Genomic DNA, 20,792 nt, shown 5'->3' with positions numbered 1-20,792 from the left:
TCTTATCAGTAAAGCAATTGTGATAAGTGTGTATTCTGTTAGTTGTGTGTGGTGTTAATATGTTTGTGTCACAAGTTCATTGTGGTTTGGGCCCTTGTCTTGCATCCGTTATTTATTTATCTTGTTGATTTTCGACTACAAGGCTGTCGATACTGTTCATATACAGTAATTGTTAACTTATGTTCCATTGTTTCGTGTTTGACATACAAACCATAAATAAAGCAATCCCTTTTACTTAAATAATTTGTTATTACCCGCCTGCATTTTTAATGCACTTTTCACATCCCTTTGGTGGGAATAGCGCATTTCCGTACACCTTCTCCTAAAATATGCAAATTGATGTACTCTCCGACAAGTATAATTATGAACAAAAATAATAATATACTAGGACCTGAGAATTTTATTGACGGCATACCCTCTCGATTAAAGCTGTTTTGATTACAAATCGCTTAAAATATTAAAAAACGTTATGCTGACTTTTTAATAAATTGTTTGCGTCCTTTCTCGATTTTTGCGATTTGACACTCAAGTCCTGTGTATTTGCAGTGCCCATACCTTTGTAAGGTTAAACTCCATTGAGACAATGATATAGTCATTTAAAGTTTGATTCGTTTTTTCGTTGGTTCATGCTGTAAGAACCCATTGGTTCGGTTTCAAAGAATGCACGCGCGTAAGAGCTTTCGGAGAAATTTGTAAAAATCCTACTGCATAAACATCCGAACAAAACAAATCATTTCCAATACAACAACTTCTCTGTTTAAATCGTGTTATATTGAATATTTTGAAAAATAGAAAAAAAGTGTTAACGACAAAAAGAACCGGGAATATTCGAAACGTAGTTTATCATTCATCAAATGACGACACTTTATTTAGATGGTAGCATTGACATATATAATCACGATATAACCCGTAGTGGTCAATTCAATTGTCTCTCTAGAAAATTGTAGGGTAACGTAAATACATTAATACAAACATTAAAATTATTTTAATAAACGTTCATCTCTTTTACTTTGAACATAGACGTATTGTATTTTACTCAAATTGAAAAACCAGCGAATGGTACATAACTGAACAACTGTATTAAGATTATGCAAGGCAAATGGACCAGCAAAGGTTAAATAAGACAAATAGTGACCTTGTCTGGAAAATAATAAAGCGCTTAAGTTTTGAACGACGACATGTTTTTTTTAAGTTAGTCTAAGGTTTAATCAAATCTTGAGTATTTGATATGCACTCGTAACTCGGCATTTCAAATACGTTTAAACGCCGGTCATGGAACGTAATAGTGTTTTTGTTAAAAGACAATATTAATTTTAGTAATGTCATTTGGTTTGACTTTCCATGTATTGAAATATCCTTTTTTGAGATGGGGCATATTTAAATCGCACCGTCTGTTCGTTCGTCCTTTATGCCAGTGTCCGTCCTTAACGTCAGTTTTTCTGATCGTCCGTCGTTTCTTCTGTATTATGTCATGGAAGATACGATTTTGAAATAACTCGACACAAGCCACATGCGCGCAAGATCCACGTCCCATCCTTTAAGGCTATAGGCGCACTTATAGGTTCATCATATTGGACTTCTGCATATATGTACATATAGTATAGATAGTCTTGTCCAAGCTAAAACTTTATCATGCAGAGTGGGATTTTAAAATTACATAGCATAACTATTTAGCACATACGTACGGTGTTTCGCCTGCAATAACCACGTCCCTGGTATATTTCATGTATGCATATAGGTGGTCGTGTCTGACCTTTGCCTTTGACATGCATGGGGGATTTTGAAAATGGCACACGGATGTTCGACACATACAGACGAATGTCACGTGCGCGACCCACTTACCTACCTCCAAGGTGACTTGCATTCGTAGAGGTTCTTATGTCTAATTGCATATATTCACATATTGTATAGGAAGTATAAAACTGTGTTTCAAACAGTGAAAATGTCAATTAGGCCTGGGACACAATTTCAACGACGTCAATTCCGAAACGACGTTACGTTCGTATACCATTTGGTCCGCTCATCTAGAAAAAAACACTAGGAAGGATGTTATTTTATATCAATTCAGTAATTTAAAATATAATAAAAACAAATTGTTTGATTCAGTGAACTCTCGCAAAATAAGTTCACCCCATTATCACCAAAAGTAAATATGAATGACGACTCAATGATCTGTAAAATCGTTCGTTTAAAATTGGACAGGCAAGCATAAATGAAATATCGTTCGAAAAAAAATCATTGATATGTTTTCCTTTTATTGACTCTTAAACGAAACGTTTTTTTTTTATTAAACTTAAGCATGGTATTGTCTTAAACGAAAACAACATAGCATGTGGTTATCCCATAGACTTTGTTTATTTTTGCCGACATTTGAAAGTCAACAAAGGACATACTAGCTTGATTTTTTGTATGTTGAACGTTTGAGAAATTCACTTGTTCAAATACTGACAAAGAGCCTAGACTAATTTCAGGAAAGCATTGTATATCGAACCTGACGTTCAATGACCTAAACACACCATAGCAGAGATACTCCTGATATGAGAGACGTAATTAGGTAATAAATCACTGCATAAGAGTGCATTTCATAGACATATAATTGGCCATAAATGCCTTGACAATAACAACTGCCTTTCTTTCTGTTTATGAACCAGCGGCTTAGATCGAGTCGTATTGTTATTGATTGAGTTGTTTTTATTGTTTTCTGGTAGACTGGATGGCCGGTTTCCGACGATTTAATTGGCTTTGTAATAACACGCGTAGCCTTTGCAACGAATTTAATGACAATAACGGCAGTTCGTTATGATGCTGTTAAGGAACTGGCTCTATGATGATTGCTTGTCAATACAAATGGTAGCCCTGAATAATTTCGGACATAGTAGAGTCTCATAATTCAAATGAGCCTATTATACTGCATAAAGAGCTTCCCCCTCTTTCATTGAATGAATGTTTTTGTGCGTTTGTTTTTAATTTTTCAACAACCAATTTCTTTCAATAATTAGCGTACAAAATAAGCCAGCTACAATGTCTTCTTCGTGTCTGTCACAATATTAAAAATGAGTCATCTGTATTATTGAGCAGACTCCGTAAATTGATTTGAGAGAACTGACAGTTGTAAGTGTTGCTGGCGTTTGTGGTATTTGCTTTGTTTTTAAACAATACATAATCAAACCTGTCCTGTAGTTATTGAAGGGTGAATCCCGCCTACATAACCGATAAAATCGCATCGTCTATTTGATTTAAACTGATGTCCGTCTTACATTTTAATTATGCTTTAATACTGCAACTTGAACTGTGTTATGTTACACAGAAAAATATAAGGTCAGCTTTAGAAATTAGGACAAAACATTGACTTTATCAGCTCATGTAGAGTCCGTACATTGAAGTGTTTTTGTATAGTTGTAGTTGATGGTATTTGTATTGTGATATAACATGGGGGTTGTAGGTTGTTGTTTATTAGGTTTATAATATAATTTGCAAAATTATTGTTCAAGTCATGCGAGGTTAAAACCGTTGTCCTTTTTGGATAATGGGGATTTTCCTATGTTTCTAATGCATTTTTGATAGCATTTATCAAAATGGAGTATGCCCAGGTAGATCATAAATGTTGTCAGATCATAGTTGCTGAAATATGGTTTTTATGAAAGCAAACAGACATATACCTTTCGCCATTTAAATATTATCGTCTACCTTTACAAATTCGAAAATATCGACTGATATACTTTTTCTTATTTAAGTGCCGTTGTCTTTCCGTACCAGTTTAAGTGGTTTCAATAAAACAAACCAGAACAGCACTTTGTTGCTAAATGTGTCAACCGTTTTAAACGCAACGGTATTTTCTTTCTTGGAAACATTTACATCTTAAATAAGAAATGAGACGCTTAATTTAAAGTAGTACAACAGAAAAGACGTTTTCAAAAACGTTCAAAGTGGTTTTATCGTGTCCACATGCTTGTTCAATAAATTCCCTTTTTAATTGTATAACGTTTTACAAGTGTAATAACTCGATCGATATATTGTGATATACAGCAGTTAGAGTCGTCCTTTTGTGTTGTTCAAACGTGTTTTGAACCATACAAATTGAACAATACAGTTGATAAAAATGTAATTGTTAAAACTCAGTTTAAATAGTTTAAAACTTAAGAAACTAAAATGATACATGTATTACCTTTAAAATCGAACGCGATCTGATAGACACGAGCAAATGAATATAAAGAACAGGAGATTTTGCCTGAGGGACATTTCTAATCTCGCGAGAGACAATTTCGTCCTCTAATTGAATATCAAGAGCACTGAAACAGTTTTATTAAGTTTGAAGTATGAGTTTTTTTAAATGAAAATAGCTCTACAGTTCCAGTAATAACGGCAGAACGATGTTTGAATTAATTTAAAAACAGCTCAATGATTTACTTCACAGATGAATTTAGAAAAACCTCTAAGTCACATATTTGTTTTACTTCGAGTCAATTTCATCATCTCACTCATTCTTGTTTTCTACTTCGTATGAGCACGAGCGCTCACAGTAAGCCATTTAATGTCGTTGTCTGTCGTCTGCAGTGCATCCTCATCATGTCCATATCAATATTGTAAAACCAATGTTTGCATATTAAACACTATGGGTGATTGAGAGCGTCATTTGGTCAAACATGAGAAAATCGTGGAATTAACCTTTGTTTCCACATACAACGACTCTACGTTATCCGGTGTCCGAGATATAAATCAACCCGTCATCTTCAACGTTCTATCCTAGTATGTGCAACAAAAAACAAAATCTGCTGTACGGCAACGAATATTTCACCTTGGAAGAAACAATTTGCAATATTGTGTACCTTCGCTAATCCTGTAGGGAGTAATTTGGTATCATCCGCCCGTAGACGGCGAACCCAACATGGTTTACCTAGTCATTGCTGCATTCCACAATGTCAAAGCTCAAGGTTTGAGCCATAAATACATACACTTACAGCTAACAAATACTGGATTTTGTTGCGGAAACTGTATATTTTGGTCCAATATTACTACATATTCAGAATTTCGATAGGAATGTACAATGCAGCAGTAGTAGATCGCGGTAAAAATATTATCAATCGTTGGAATAGTTGGTGTTTAAGAAGAACTAGTTATGGAAATGAAACAAGCGTTACTACTACTTATATTTCCATTAATGCTCTATTCGATGCAAACTTTTGAGCAATAAGACAAATTGTGTGTCGGCTTTATTAGTCCGTTATTTTAAAAGGTACCACTTATAGGTATAATGCTTATTTCATAACAACTTATTTTAGTAACGGTGAAACTAATATTTGTATTGAAATAAGGGTAATATAGTTCTACTTAGTTTAAAAATAAAAACTTTTAACAGTAGTTACTTCAGCGATGCTTATATGAAGAGACTTGTGGCTTTATAGGGACTTGTTAACATTTCATAAGGCCCGGCATTGATACAAATAAATTTGGGTTAATGTAAAAATAATGATTGTTTCAATGCAAAAACATCACAAAAAGTTTATTTTCTCTTTTAAAAAAAAAATGAAAAAAGTGCTCTATCTTGCCGAAAATCATTGGTAACCCTATTAAAAATTGAATCATTTTAGGCTTTCAGTTTACCAAATTATGTTTAATCGAGTTTCTACCACCAGTTTCAGGTCGCTATTTATTGATAAAAGTAAATAAAATAACTGACTATCTCCCAAGTTTGAAATACCGCTGATAAAAATAAAATCTGTTAACGAGTCAATAAAAGGTCTTAAACCTTGCGCCTCTGAACAAGGGTTAACGCTTTACGTCTTATATTGGTGTTGGCTGTGTTCTTTGTTCTGTTTATTTGTAATTCCTACTTGGGTAACTTCCGTACTTTCTATTTCAAAATTGGTACAATTATTAATAAGTAGATGCTTCATAAATGTTGTCAGTGCCATATTGTAGTCTTGAAGTGCCTTTCAAATGTTATAACAACACTGGCATATATCGTTTCTGACATTTTAATGTCTTTGTCTGTCCAAACCAATTAGATAATGACATATTTTTAATGATACTATCTTACCTAAAACAAGTACGAGTTAAAAATACAAATATACCATGTTGTTAAAGACAAATTCAAAAGTTTAACGTATAATTATTTCTTTCTTGGGCATATTGACTATCAATAAATCACAACATCAAATACAAAATGGAAACTTATTTTTGCCGAAATAAACGAGTACATTTTATAATCAATAAGAGCTGTGAAATTTATAGAATATTTAGTTAATCACCGTGTCCAGTCAAGTATGGATGATTCGACCGTTCTCGCTTTGGACAAGGGGTCGTTTTGCTGATGTCCTGCAAACTTGCTGGTCTTTTTTTGTTGAAAATACTGGTGATTTATGTATCAAACTACATAGATACATCGACCTTGTCATGCCTACAATAGAAAAGCTGTGTATAAAAATCAACATTATTTAAAACTAATTATTTACGCTTTCACCAAGACAATACCTGGTACGGTTTATACAAGCAAATGGAATATAAAGATTTTGAGACTTTGATTCAAATATATCATTTAATTTTTGGATGAAGTTTATTTAAAAGAGACATTTCATCTGTCTTTTGATGAATTTAAGAAAATTGTATGTTAAATAATAATAATGGAAGAGGTAATGCTGAATAAAAATAGTTGATGATAGATTGTGATATTGGAGATCGTGATGAAACAAACGGCAAATCACTGATGAGGGTTACACATTGACAATTCAAATTCTCACGAAATCGTTGTCTTGTCTGTGTTGCCTTTCCTTTTAAGAGAAAGTTTCTTAGTGCATGTAACCTTGCCTGGAAATCAACTTTTATAATGTGTCCTTCTTTAACTGCACATAATTTGCTTAAGGCAATATATTTATGAGCAGAAGATAATTAAGATATGAAGATTGCGCTCTTTGTTTTTGTAGACCGTTTGTTAAAAGCCAGAGGAAATACAACACTGTCAACGTAACCTAGCTACGGCGTAAACATCGTTGTTATTATCTGAGAGAAAATAAAACATGTTTTAATCATCAATACATTTTGAAGAACGAGTATTTAAGCTCCGCAATGTTTTTATATATATTATATAAAATAACTCTACTTTGTGATCTATCAAAATAACACGACTGATGCGGAATAGACGCTCTTTGAAATAGCAGGAATTTGACTATCTTAAATTGTCAACAATAAAAAATGTGTACTTGGCATTTCACACGTCATATTTTACGTAACAACAATGCATATCAGTTCCCTACTACAGTAAATACGTTATGTTTGAGTCACTAATTACCAGTAGCACGCAACTGTAACAACTCTTTATTCCTTGCATACCGATCTCTAAACTCCGTACAGCATAATCAAGTATGTTGGCTGGTTTCTAGATGTTTGTATTATGTTACAAATAATAATAATTGTGTCCGGGTTTCGGACCTACTTTATTACCGGATTACTCTATTCCTGGCCCGACTTCTGAAAGCTCCTTTTCTCCTTTTTTTAACATTTTTCGGTAGATTCTGGCTTCGGAAATACGCGTAACTATATTATTCTGCATTTCTTTAGAGCGCTCTGGTTAACATTAACTCAGACTCCGGCTTAAAATTTGACGAAGATTTTCAGACAAAATTAAGAAGAGAAAAAATCCCGATCTACCTACCCTATCTTATTTTATTAATTGTTTGGCGGCGGTGGGGGGGGGGGGGGGGGGGCAGTGAAATCAAAACTATACAGTTATGCATTGTATTGGCCTTACACAATACGCAATAAGTTTTGATTAGTTTATTTGAATAAATGCACATTTAATATGCGTTATACATCGAAAGTATACTCCTCCCTCATTCTTAAGAATGTACTGGATATATGTGATCTTTAATCCATCCGAGTTTTTTTAGCGTATTTTCTTCTTTATTACAACTGTTTAATTTTATGATGACGTGTGTCATATTCCTTATAAAACATTAATTTTGTCGGTAAATCCCCTCAAAACAAACACAACTCTCCCTGTTTTAGTTGCACTGATGATGAGCCGAATTCCACAATCTCATAAAGCAAAGCGAGATCCTGCGCTACATTCATTATAGTTTGTCCGTTATTCAAATGAAAAAAAATAATATATATCTGATTTAATAATTAGTATTGCATATTATAAATACAAAATGTTAAATACGTTTAAGAATGTGTCTATGAAATCAAAATGTGAAATAAACGTATACATTGCTGGAATATTACCAATTAAGCATTGATTGCTTTATATTAATATGTTATAAAACAGAATACAGCAAAATACGTGATGGTTATACAAGCCGTAAACAAGTTACAGCATGTGATAAAAACTATATGATAATCTCAAATCATAACACCGATTGAATTACCACTCAAATAAAGCAAGAAAATTGCCTTCAGATGATTCCAATTGTATTTCTTGTAGTATTTTCAAGTAAATAATTATAACTTATTGATTAATTACTACACATACCACATAAGATATTTGCCTTGCTTTTGACGCCAATAAAATAGACTAAATTGTTTTGTATTGCCCCAAATACGACATTCTTCGAGTATCTTGTGTTTCCCTGGAAAATTTAATGTTCATTTTTAATTAATGTGTCTGCGAGGATAGGATATTGGCTTTCTTGAATGAAAATTCCAGCAGATTTGTTTTTAGAATTCTTAACGCGTTCGTTATGTGATAGGTAATTAAGAAGTTTGATCCAAAATGAAGAATAACACAACAGATGAAGGTTTTACTGGTGTAAGATGATCAATTAAGCTAATGAGCAGAACAGAACATATTCATTTCTCTGCTTGATCGAATAGCACGAAAGACATTAAGTGTCCTGTTCAGTTAATATTTCATCCATCAGTGACATAACGAATGTTATTAAGCCGGTTATTATATTGCCTTGACATTCAAATGCGTGCCTACACCGTTATTTACATCAATTACACGGAACTAGAAATTTAAACTGCCAGAAGAATATTTAGATAAAGAATTGGAATGAAGTGAACATAAACGTCATGACAAAGCATAATTTACGACTGCATATTTATAAGAGACAGATGATATGCCATTGATCTTAATATATTTGCTATTCATCGTATGCAGAGTACCTGATTTGCTTTGCCAATTTCTATTTCACAGCAGACAAGTTGGCTTTTGACATTTTTAAGAAAATAACAGATGCATCAAAAAGTTGGTTTTCAGTAATCGAACTCCCCATTTTTTACACCGACCCTAATTTTGTTATTGCCAACTGAGAATTCTTTTCACTGCGTTTGTTTTTCTTTTTCTGTATTTTATCAAACAATTTATACTCAGATTAAAGTACCTTTACTTTGTGGCAATAGGGGGATGGAGCGTCGACTGCATTATCACTGTTTAATGCACTAAAACCAAATTTTGATATGTTTTGATAGTTGTTAGTTATAGGTAATGGTAGACATCTACAGGAGTTATGTAAACTTAGATATTCTTCACGTTAATTATTCATAGAAAAAAATACGATATACGAATATTGCAAAAAGTGATCGAAAGTGCATAATTTGTCGTAAAAATGACATAAGAGACGAATTTCATTTTGTTCTTATTTGTCCAGCATTTATGGGAAAATGTATTCCTTTGTTGTATCTGAGAAGACCGAATATGGTCAAATTTGTAAACATGCGTAATACTGCTACTAAATAACACTTACTACACAAACTAGCAACTAAAGAAAGACACTCTGCAATTAATATGTCTATGTAATGAATTACTTATTGGATAAAACATTCTTAGGTCAAATCCTCTTTTTGTTTGCATTCTATGGTTGTATTAATTATGTATGCCTATATCCCAATTACATGCATGCATGTTTGAAATATTGTGTAATTGATTATAAGTTGTTCATGCTTATATCAGAAAAAAACTTGTTAAAAATGTTATGATGTCATGTTATGTAAATGAGATTCTTGTTTTGCAGTGTCTTGCACGGAAAAGACTCGTGAATGTAGACAAGACTAAATTTCGACTGTTTTAAATTTGTAAAAATGATATAAGACCCGTCTATAATGAAAACAAAACATTCAGCAATGTCCCACCTACTGATATTTTATGGCCTACTTATACAAACAGTTTTATTGAATATCATATCACATTTTCCAAGGACATACCATTATCACAAATTAATTTTACAAATATGCCAAGAGCCAGTTATTGGCGTTTTAAAATAAATTGCCGTACGTTTATTTATGTGATCATTGAGCTAATTTATAATTCATGGAAGTATAAGGCATTCTCTCTATATACATTTCAATATAGGATATCAATACTGTCTCAATCATATTCCTGTTTTATTTCAGATAGTTGTGCTAAGCCAGAACCTTGGAATTACGGAACAATCGAGGTAAGAAATTTACCCATGTTTTGTTTTGCAATGTAACAAGTCATTTTGCAATGCCGCTAATGCACAACCTTGCAACAATTCATACAACAAGCTGAAGTTTGTATAGCTATAAAGGTTAAGTCCTGTATTTTGCCTTGTGGGCTTTTGAACTTCGTTAACACTTATCAAGAGCGCCATAGGTTTTTTATACATGCATTGTCTGTTGAATTTCGATTGCATTGTTAAAATTATTGTGAAAAATTTTCATTTTCGAACCCAAGCCAGATATGTTTCTTACAATGTGCATTGCAGATATTTCAATGCTGATATAAATCACATAATTACAAGCCATCCAGATGCTTAAACAGATAAATATTCTCGTCAAACAAGACATATCAAGGGTAATAAGCTTGCTCTACATTACGTGAGAGACTACGCTCAAACGAACTTAATTATTATAATAGTCAGATACTGAAGGCACATGGTTATTAAAACGATCCTAGTTATTCTGTTAAATTAATTTCCAATAATATTCGCAAGAAACGATGATCATACGATAAGAACCGGTGTTCATAAAACATTATAAAGGCCAAGTTTAAGGAATGTTTGGCACGATAATTTCCTGCTGTGCATCCCTTGTTTATTGCTGCGATGTCCTGTGTATTTTTTCATTGGCTCAGGGCCATTTAGAGTTATCACTTAAAGAGTAGATTATTGCATTGTCTCACTAATACATAAAACAATATGCATAACCAACGAATTCATTAATTTGATAGATGGGACATAGATAATAAACAAATAAGAATCATAAGTGTTTTAATAGTTATATAACAAAACCTAAATTGACAGTAACAATGTTCCTCGACTTGTGCAACTAGCTGTGTTACAAACGTAATTAATTCTTAAGGGTACATAGATTGATTTTTGTTGTCTCATATTTCAATAATCATGCGAAGGATAGCAATATTAAATAGTTCAAATTGATTTATTTATACACAAACATATAAACACAAATATAGATATCAGTTGACATTAAACAACAAAAATTGAATAACTGCTCAATACAAATGTTTTTATTTTATACAGAATTACAACTCAAAATAGACCTTCGCATGCATGACAAACAGATTATCTTTTGAAATCTATCAGATGTATACAATTAACAAGTTCATTAACATGATCACCCGTGCAATATCCACATTGTGTAGTAGATAGTTAAAATATACTGTTATAACAAATAACAGTATTGTTATTCTATTTCTAAAGCATTGTAAAAATAATTTACCATTATTTGAAAAACGCTAAATATCGACTCTCTATACCGGACATGAATTCGGTATATATCGACTCCCTATGAAGGACATACATTACGGTATATATCGACTGCCTATGCAGGACATACATTACGGTGTATATCGAGTCCATATGCAGGACATACATTACGCTTTATATTGACTCCCTATGCAGGACATACATTACGCTATACATAGATTCTCTATGCAGGACATACATTACGCTATATATAGATTCTCTATGCAGGACATACATTACGCTATATATCGATTCTCTATGCAGGACATACATTACGCTATATATAGATTCTCTATGCAGGACATATATTACGCTATATATCGGCTCTCTATACCGGACATGAATTCGCCATATATCGAGTCTCTATGCAGGACATACATTTCGCTATATATCGACTCTCTATGCAGGGCATACATTACGGTATTTATCGACTCCCTATGCAGGACATTACATTACGCTATATATCGACTCCCTATGCAGGTCATACATTAGACTATATATCGACTCTCTATGCAGGATATATATTACGGTAGTTATCGACTTCCTATGCAGGACATACATAACGCTATATATCGAATCTCTAGGCAGGACATACATTACGCTATATATCAACTCTCTATGCAGGACATACATTACGGTATATATCGGTTCTCTATGCAGGACATACATTACGGTATATATCGGCTCTCTATGCAGAACATACATTATGCTATATATCGACTCTCTATGCAGGACATACATTACGCTACATATGGACTCTCTGTGCAGGACATACATTACATTTTATATGGACTCCCTATGCAGGACATACATTACGCTATATATCGGCTCTCTATGCAGGATAAACATTACGGTATTTATCGACTCCATATTCAGAACATAAATTACGCTATATATCGACTCCCTATGCAGGACATACATTACCCTATATATCGGCTCTCTATGCAGGACATAAATTACGGTTTATATCGACTCCCTATGTAGGACATATATAACGCTATATATCGACTCTCTAGCCAGGACATACACTACGCTATATATCGACTTCCTATGCAGGACATACATTACGCTATATATGGACTTTCTATGCAGGACATACATTACGGTGTATATGGACTTTCTATACAGGACATACATTACGGTATGTATCGACACTCTATGCAGGACATACATTACGTTTTATATCGGCTGTCTATGCAGGACATACATTACGCTTTATATCGACACTCTATGCAAAACATGCATTACGCTATATATCGACTCTCTATGCAGGACATACATTAAGCTTTATGTCGGCTCTCTATGCAGAACATACATTACGCTTTATATCGACAATCTATGCAGAACATACATTACTCTATATATCGACTCTCTAGGCAGGATATACACTACGCTATATATCGGCTCTCTATGCAGGACATAAATTACGCTATATATGGACTTTCTATGCAGGACATACATTACGGTATATATGGACTTTCTATGCAGGACATACATTACGGTATATATGGACTTTCTATGCAGGACATACATTACGGTATATATGGACTTTCTATGCAGGACATACATTACGGTATATATCGGATCTCTATGCAGGACATAAATTACGCTGTATATCGACTATCTATGCAGAACATACATTACGCTATATATCGACACTCTATGCAGGACATACATTACGCTTTATATTGACTATCTATGCAGGACATACATTACGCTTTATATCGACTGTCTGTGCAGGACATACATTACGCTTTATGTCGGCTCTCTATGCAGGACATACATTACGTTTTATATCGACTATCTATGCAGGACAAACATAACGCTATATATCGACTATCTATGCAGGACATACATTAGGCTATATATCGACTCTCTATGCAGGACATACATTACGGTATATATCGGACCTCTATGCAGGACATGAATTACGCTATATATCGACTATCTATGCAGAACGTACATTACGCTATATATCGACACTCTATGCAGGACATACATTACGCTTTATATCGACTATCTATGCAGGACATACATTACGCTTTATATCGACTCTCTGTGCAGGACATACATTACGCTTTATGTCGGCTCTCTATGCAGGACATACATTACGTTTTATATCGACTATCTATGCAGGACAAAGATTACGCTATATATCGACTATCTATGCAGGACATACATTAGGATATATATCGACTCTCTATGCAGGGCATACATTACGCTATATATCGACTATCTGTCCAGGACATACATTACGCTATATATCGAATCTCTATGCAGGGCATACATTACGCTATATCGACTATCTGTCCAGGACATACATTACGCTATATATCGACTCCCTATGCAGGACATACATTACGCTATATATCGACTATCTGTCCAGGACATACATTACGCTATATATCGAATCTCTATGCAGGGCATACATTACGCTATATATCGACTATCTGTGCAGGACATACATTACTCTATATATCGACTATCTATGCAGGACATACACTACGCTATATATCGGCTCTCTATGCGAACATAAATTACGCTATACAAATGCATGGCTACATAACGCTATATACCGACTTTGTATACATGGCTAGAAAACACATAATATCGAGTTCCTATGCAGAGCGTAAATTACACTATAAGTCAGGTGTACATTACGCTTTATGTCGCATATCTAAGCAAGGCTTAAAATACGCTTTGAGATTTCTCAAATGCTACTGGGAAAACATTTCACGTAAATCACACAGTTACAAGCCAACCAAATGCATAAACATATGATAGTTTCTGCTGCCCGCAACGGGTTAAAGAAAATATGCTTTATCTACTGTTTAAGAACAAAGGAACTAAAATATTGTATTATTCACGTACTTGATACAAACACTCTTATTACTAGTTGGTGTTTATAATAAAATAAGACATTTTAAAAAAAATTGGTTTCCTGAGACATTCAACAGTAGCAGTATAGTAGAATACCTTTGTTAAGGACAAAATGTGATCATACACGTTTGATGAGATGCTGGAAAAGAGATATCACAGCAATAGCAGTGTTTTTTACAGTTATTACTATTAGCTGGCTACTCCCGATAACTTTGCTCCGTTGACAATTGTAATATCCTGTTTGCTCTAGGAAACAATAATAAATCAATTTCCAAGGCAAATGTCTTCGTTACACGGAAATCAGTGATCACTATTTCCTTCTAAGAAATTTAGGAATAATTATCTGTGACAACAAAATGGTCAATCTGAAAAGGAGAACCGGATACTATTTGAAGGGGAAAAATAACGAGTATTAAATACGATGCTGTAGTTATTAACTAAATGATATGGCTGCTTATGTAACAGAGAACGGTCGTTTGTTGTACCACTTTTATTCCCGACTTAGCATTAAAGCAACGATACAATTGTTTTTAAAGTTAAAATCCCCTCTGAAGAATCGGCCTAAAAGGTATATTTTTCAAAAACTAACAAAGGAAAGTTATAATCAACGTTTTACTCGGAAGAAATGCAGCCAGTTATATCACGTGCAATAGCGAATGGCAGTATTGGAGTTCAAGTTTGAATTTCCTTGGAATTTCATCAGTCTACATTATGCATGCTATGCACATTTATTATCATTTTATGCAGGTTTTAAACCGTCTTCAATTTTAAATGCATATTTGAAATTATACTTGACAGATTCTATTTGCATCTGTCTGCTATCCGCAACAACATATTCAAATGATGAAGAAGCACGCGATCATACATAAAGACGTAATGCACTTTGTGTGCCTTATACAACATTTGTTTAAGAAAAACGTACACATTTGATAATAAAAAGTTGTTTGTTGTGATAACGGACACTATTTCTAATGGATGAGTCCATGGTTGATTTTTTAATAAATACTAAAAAATATCATGTTTTAGACAACTATATTTGTGCAATGCGCTTTTTATACAATAATCTCCAGTAAATTTATCGGATTTGATATATACTTGGCTTAACTTTTTTGAACCATAAGCCATAGAAACCCGTTTAATCAAAAATCGATTAACTATTTTTGGCGTAATCTGTGTTTCAATTTATATATCATAAGAACATTTATCGTATATTTATTAGCCGTAACATTACGTGTGTCTCCGAGCAGTCATATGCAACAAAATGGTTGCCTTTAATATGTTTTATTGAAACGGTTCCCAGAGAAAAAGGAATAACTGGATCGTTTCTGGAAAAGGAAAACCCGGATGCTGAAACAAACTGAAACTACGATCACCAATCGATAACGAAAACAATGGACTGAAATGATTTATTTTGATTTGCGTCTAAATTTTGCTTAAGAGAGACTGAAAATTGTATTTTAAAAAAAATCAGCTTAATTCTCACTTCCCCAAAGTATTAAATATGTCCCATAGTTGCTGAAAACACACAAAAAACGTTTTCAATATGGGCGCCGCCATGGTGGACTTTTCTAAAAGATCCGTTTTATTTCCGAGATAATTATTGTTTGATGACGTCAGAGGTGTTCCGATTTGATGATCACATGCATGGCATAGGTCGTTTATTTCTATGACGGGATGCTTTGTTGTATTAGTTAAAATGACTGCACTGTCCTGCTGCAATTAATGTAGTTCATGCTTATGTTCCTGGTCATAATACTTTTAAACTAATACAGTATGCAGGCATTTGCATTTCTCGCGATTAAACCCAGTGACCTTGTTTTAGCCCATTGACCTTGTTTATACGAAGTAATATTGTTTAAACCAAGTGACATTGTTTATTCAACGTACCTTTGTTTATGTCCAGTAGCCGTTTTTATACTAAATAACATTGCTTTTTATTGAATTACCTTGTTTAAGTCCAGTTATATCATTTTATACCAAGAAAGATTGTTTATATCCTGTCACGTTTTATATACCGATAAGTAATGTTTTTATTAATGAACCATGGTTGTACCCTGTAGCCATGTTTATACACAGTAACCTTATTGATATCCCATGAACTTGTTGATATCTAGTAACGTTGTTTAAACCAAGGAACCTTATTTATACCATGTCTATATATAGACACCAAGATACCTCTTGTATACCCAATTACTTTGTTAACACCCTGTTTTGGGTTTTGTTCGTATGTCATTAGTGTATCCGTGAAGTAATGTATTTTTAAGGAACATGATAGTGTGTTGAAATACACTCCCAGGAGTAATTTGAATGATTGTAAATCGTCAGCGGCTGGAACTTGCACTTAATGAAATGAAGTACCCAAAAAAGCCATGACAAGCCCAAGTTACCACTCTCTGTTCATTAGTAACGGTTGAATAGTGTTTTATCTCTGATGTTGTCTTTTTTTAAGACAGATTGCCCAGATGGGAAAACATGTCATGTTGTTCTGTGGGTAAACTTTATTTGTGGTTTAATTTGTATTCCTTTAGTTAGCCTACACTTCGGAACACGATGAGAAATATCAAGTGTTATTTAATGCGTTTGATTCACTTTCAGATTGTCTTGAAAACGGCCAAAATGTCTTAGAGATGTGCTTACATATGGTAGATATCAAAAAACCAATGTCCTAATTATGCAAATTGTTTAATCATCACAGCTTAGAATATGCGCGTATTTTAAATTTTAAATACGCGGGGAATAAAGTATGTTATGCAGCTGACACGATGGTATTGTAACTTAAGAAAACTGTCAAAAACATGCCGACAAAGCAACGTTTTATCTACAGTTTCATTCAATCATTTGGCACGAAATTTAACAAAAAGAAAGACATCTATGAGTATGACAGGGGACAGTGTTATCACAGCGCCAATACCTTTCACCAGTCTTGTTTAGTAACCTTTTAACTGTCAAAAAAAAAAGAATCAAATCTAGCCAAAGACGAAAGTTTCATCGTCATCTGTTACGTTTACCATGTTTCAGTTTTTATTTCTACAATGGAACTATTGGTATCAACCTCTTTATGTTTGTAAACACACAACAACAGGTCGAAGACGGACTGAATGTTCGTGTTCTGTTCTTTAAACTATTTTATACCATCTTATTGCCATGAAAATACAATGAATTGTTGAAGAGAGCTGTCGACCTTGTTTGAATTGACACATTTTTTTAAGTCCAACAAACGTGGTTAGATTATTACTATACCACGTTTTAACATGATCTTAATATTTCAATATCTAAAATACATTACCGATGCATGTTTACAAGATTATAACTTGTTTCCGTCTCAGATATTAATTAAAACACGATCCTCCGTTGCAATACAAATTGGATACCCCTCGTATAAAAACATTGGTCTTTGTATTTAAATCGTTAATTTAATAATGAATAGGCACATTTCCCCAGAGCTAAGCAAAAGCATTTTACATCATCAGCAAATAATTTATTCTTACATGCAAATTAAATGTAAGTGGCATATTAATAATTCATTCGCCGTTAGTCTTTTTATGATAATTTAGCATATTTATTATTTATAGCGATACATGGGACTATTTTCATAAATGCTTCATTGTAAAACAGTTCTATGAAATATCCCAATGTGTCTTGTTGATTTCAGGCTCATGTGCTGCGCTTAATGTTGGAATTTACAGACATTTAAAGGTTAGACAGATTCTATGCTTATGTTGTTCTTGTTTTGTTATTGTTTTTGTGTAAGTGTGTGCGCGCGTGTTCGTGTGATTATGCGTGCGTCTGTTCGTGATTACGTACATGCTTTCTTGCGTATATGGGTGTTTCTTTTTGTTATAAGTCAATTTCCAAACAAGTAAGTGTTAATAACACAATTAAAACTACAGAAACAAGCACGGTCGACAACGCTTTACGATGGCTTTGTTTGAATGCTCATTGTTAGAGTATAAGATTCACTATACGACATGCATACAACGTACAAAACAAATCAGACACGCATCATTATCATTTGTTAGCTTTTATTTCAAAGCAAAGACGGGAGTTTGATTGACTTGTAATATTTATTTTTTTGATTTGACAGACCCGCTGGATTGTTTTCAATGTTGACAATGCTTACAAACATTAGTTATGTACACGTATGTGGTATTTTAAACAACAATTTTGATGTATTTTTATTATGTATCTTTGCAAATCTAAAAATCTGGATATATAAACAGATTCTTAGAAAGTACCAGAATCAGTGTAATACCTACCGTTTATAACAGGTAATGCTCTTTAAAACACTTCGAACATCCTGCTAATATAAACAGTATATTTTCACAAATAGCAGTAGAACCCTCTCTTTACTGAAAATGTGCTTTGAACCCATGTAAGAGCGCGTTAAATACAAATGTTTCGTATGATATTATTTGACCTGAACAAAAATGTGTCGAGTGTGGTGCTAGAAATACTTATACACTGAGTATGAACTAGAGGCGCTACCAACTAAGATATCTTTCGAATTTGTTTATCGAATCGCAATCTCCAAATTGTAAACTGTATCTTAAAATTTAAATAATCTGAAAGAAGTATGAGCAATCACCAACAATTTGCGCGTTTAATCAATTTTTAATATAAAACTATTAAATCAGAGTCATTTGCAATTGTAAAACTTTGATTGAACCTTGTAGAACGCAACAGTAAATATAGCATTAGAAACTAAATTCTTTAACATGTAAAGCTTTTAAAATTAAAACAAAATATACATCAAATAAAAATAGGTTTACGTTTAATATTTGACGGCATGTTTTCTCCTCATAGCCTCAATATGAATCGCTGGTTTCTACTAGTAAACATTTCTAACAAGCCCTGATATCACTACAATTTTACCGGGAAACATTTCACATAAATCACATAATTACAAGCCAACCAAATGCTAAAACACGTACTAATGATAGCAACATGAAACGGGTCAAGGAAAACAAGCTTGCTGTTCTTGGAGACGCTTCCCGGTCGGATGTTTTTTCTACATCGGAAACTACTCGTTGTCTGGTTTACAGTTGCAGGCCAATGTTGTTAAAAACTATTTTGAGAGGATTCATGTATTCGATTCTCAAACATGTCAGTGCCAGATACAATGCATGTATCATTTGAAATGTGTTTATGTGCAGAACTGAATATACAAAAATGGTACATGATATTTCAAACTAGACCTGAGACCAAATAAGAGTGAGGTTGTACACATACACTGGATTAAACCCCCAGTAAATTTACATTTTACTTTATTTTTTTTGTTTTTGTGTTCTATGTCTTTGGCGTTTACCCTGTGCCATTAAACGGGGTTATGTTTAAACATTTGGCAACTGAGCTTGTTTCTGTATTTGTTCACATAAGTATAGATATTATGCCTGAAATAATTGCATTAGGTCATTCCACGTGCGATTACAGTTGAAATGGAAATGAACATTTTTTCAAACTGTTAAAGCTTCATGTATAATGTTTATTCTTGTCATTTAATTTGTAACCCGATAATGATGATCATGAAAATTTCATAGATCAATTACAAATTTGAATAAATAAGACGCATTTTACATTCAATTTGTTTGCATTAGTGAAATGCTTTACTATGAAGTACGTTGTTAGAAATGGTAATCATTGGTATTGTTGACTTATAATAAAAACCTCGATGGCTTTCCTTGAACCATTAATTATTCAGGTTTCAAATGCTATTTTTGTAGGCAGCGATTAAATATTAACGAGAATAGCCTCGGAATTTCAGGTTTATTTGTAGTTGATAATTATAGCTTATTCATTGGAAAACGACAAAAAACAACAGTTGTTAAATTAGCTGGACTCTGTGGATTTTCAGAAAGAGTACAGTTTTTGGTTCCCAAAGGCATTAAAATACTTAAGTAAACTAAACCCCTTAAAGGAGTTTCAAGAAACAATTTTGATAATTGCTGATTGCTAATTGAAGCAAACAAAAATACAACACACAAACAATTGACATGGTCATGACGCCAAGAAGTTAAAATTGCTTCGTAGTGTCCCAAATGAGACAATGTTCAGTATTTGCCCGAGAGGTATTATACGCATTTCCAATGAGTATGTCTGTTAGGCAGGAAAATAAGTTTCTGGCATTAAATATTCACGGCAATGATTACGGACTTCAAACAAGAGTTTTATGTGATACGCATGGTGTTCAGCACTGACGTGACATTCGATTTACTTGATTGAATTTAAATCTAACTAATTAAATTCTTAATA

The 20,792-nt window shown here is 33.4% G+C and overlaps 1 protein-coding gene across 3 annotated transcripts in view; it reads left to right on the top strand.

Annotated features, from left to right (window-relative positions):
* Window positions 1-20,792, top strand: part of LOC128236732 (suppressor of lurcher protein 1-like) — a 378,099-nt gene that overhangs the window by 53,932 nt on the left and 303,375 nt on the right. For all 3 annotated transcript variants that reach the window (XM_052951808.1, XM_052951807.1, XM_052951810.1), the window contains exon 2: window positions 10,330-10,373. The gene's annotated coding sequence lies outside the window, so the exon portion shown is untranslated. The remainder of the gene's footprint in view (window positions 1-10,329; window positions 10,374-20,792) is intronic.

This window comes from Mya arenaria, chromosome 6 (genome assembly GCF_026914265.1).
Source record: "Mya arenaria isolate MELC-2E11 chromosome 6, ASM2691426v1".
Classification (NCBI taxonomy): domain Eukaryota; kingdom Metazoa; phylum Mollusca; class Bivalvia; order Myida; family Myidae; genus Mya; species Mya arenaria.
Note: the sequence above shows the minus strand (reverse complement) of the source record. Positions and strands in the feature narration are given on the sequence as shown.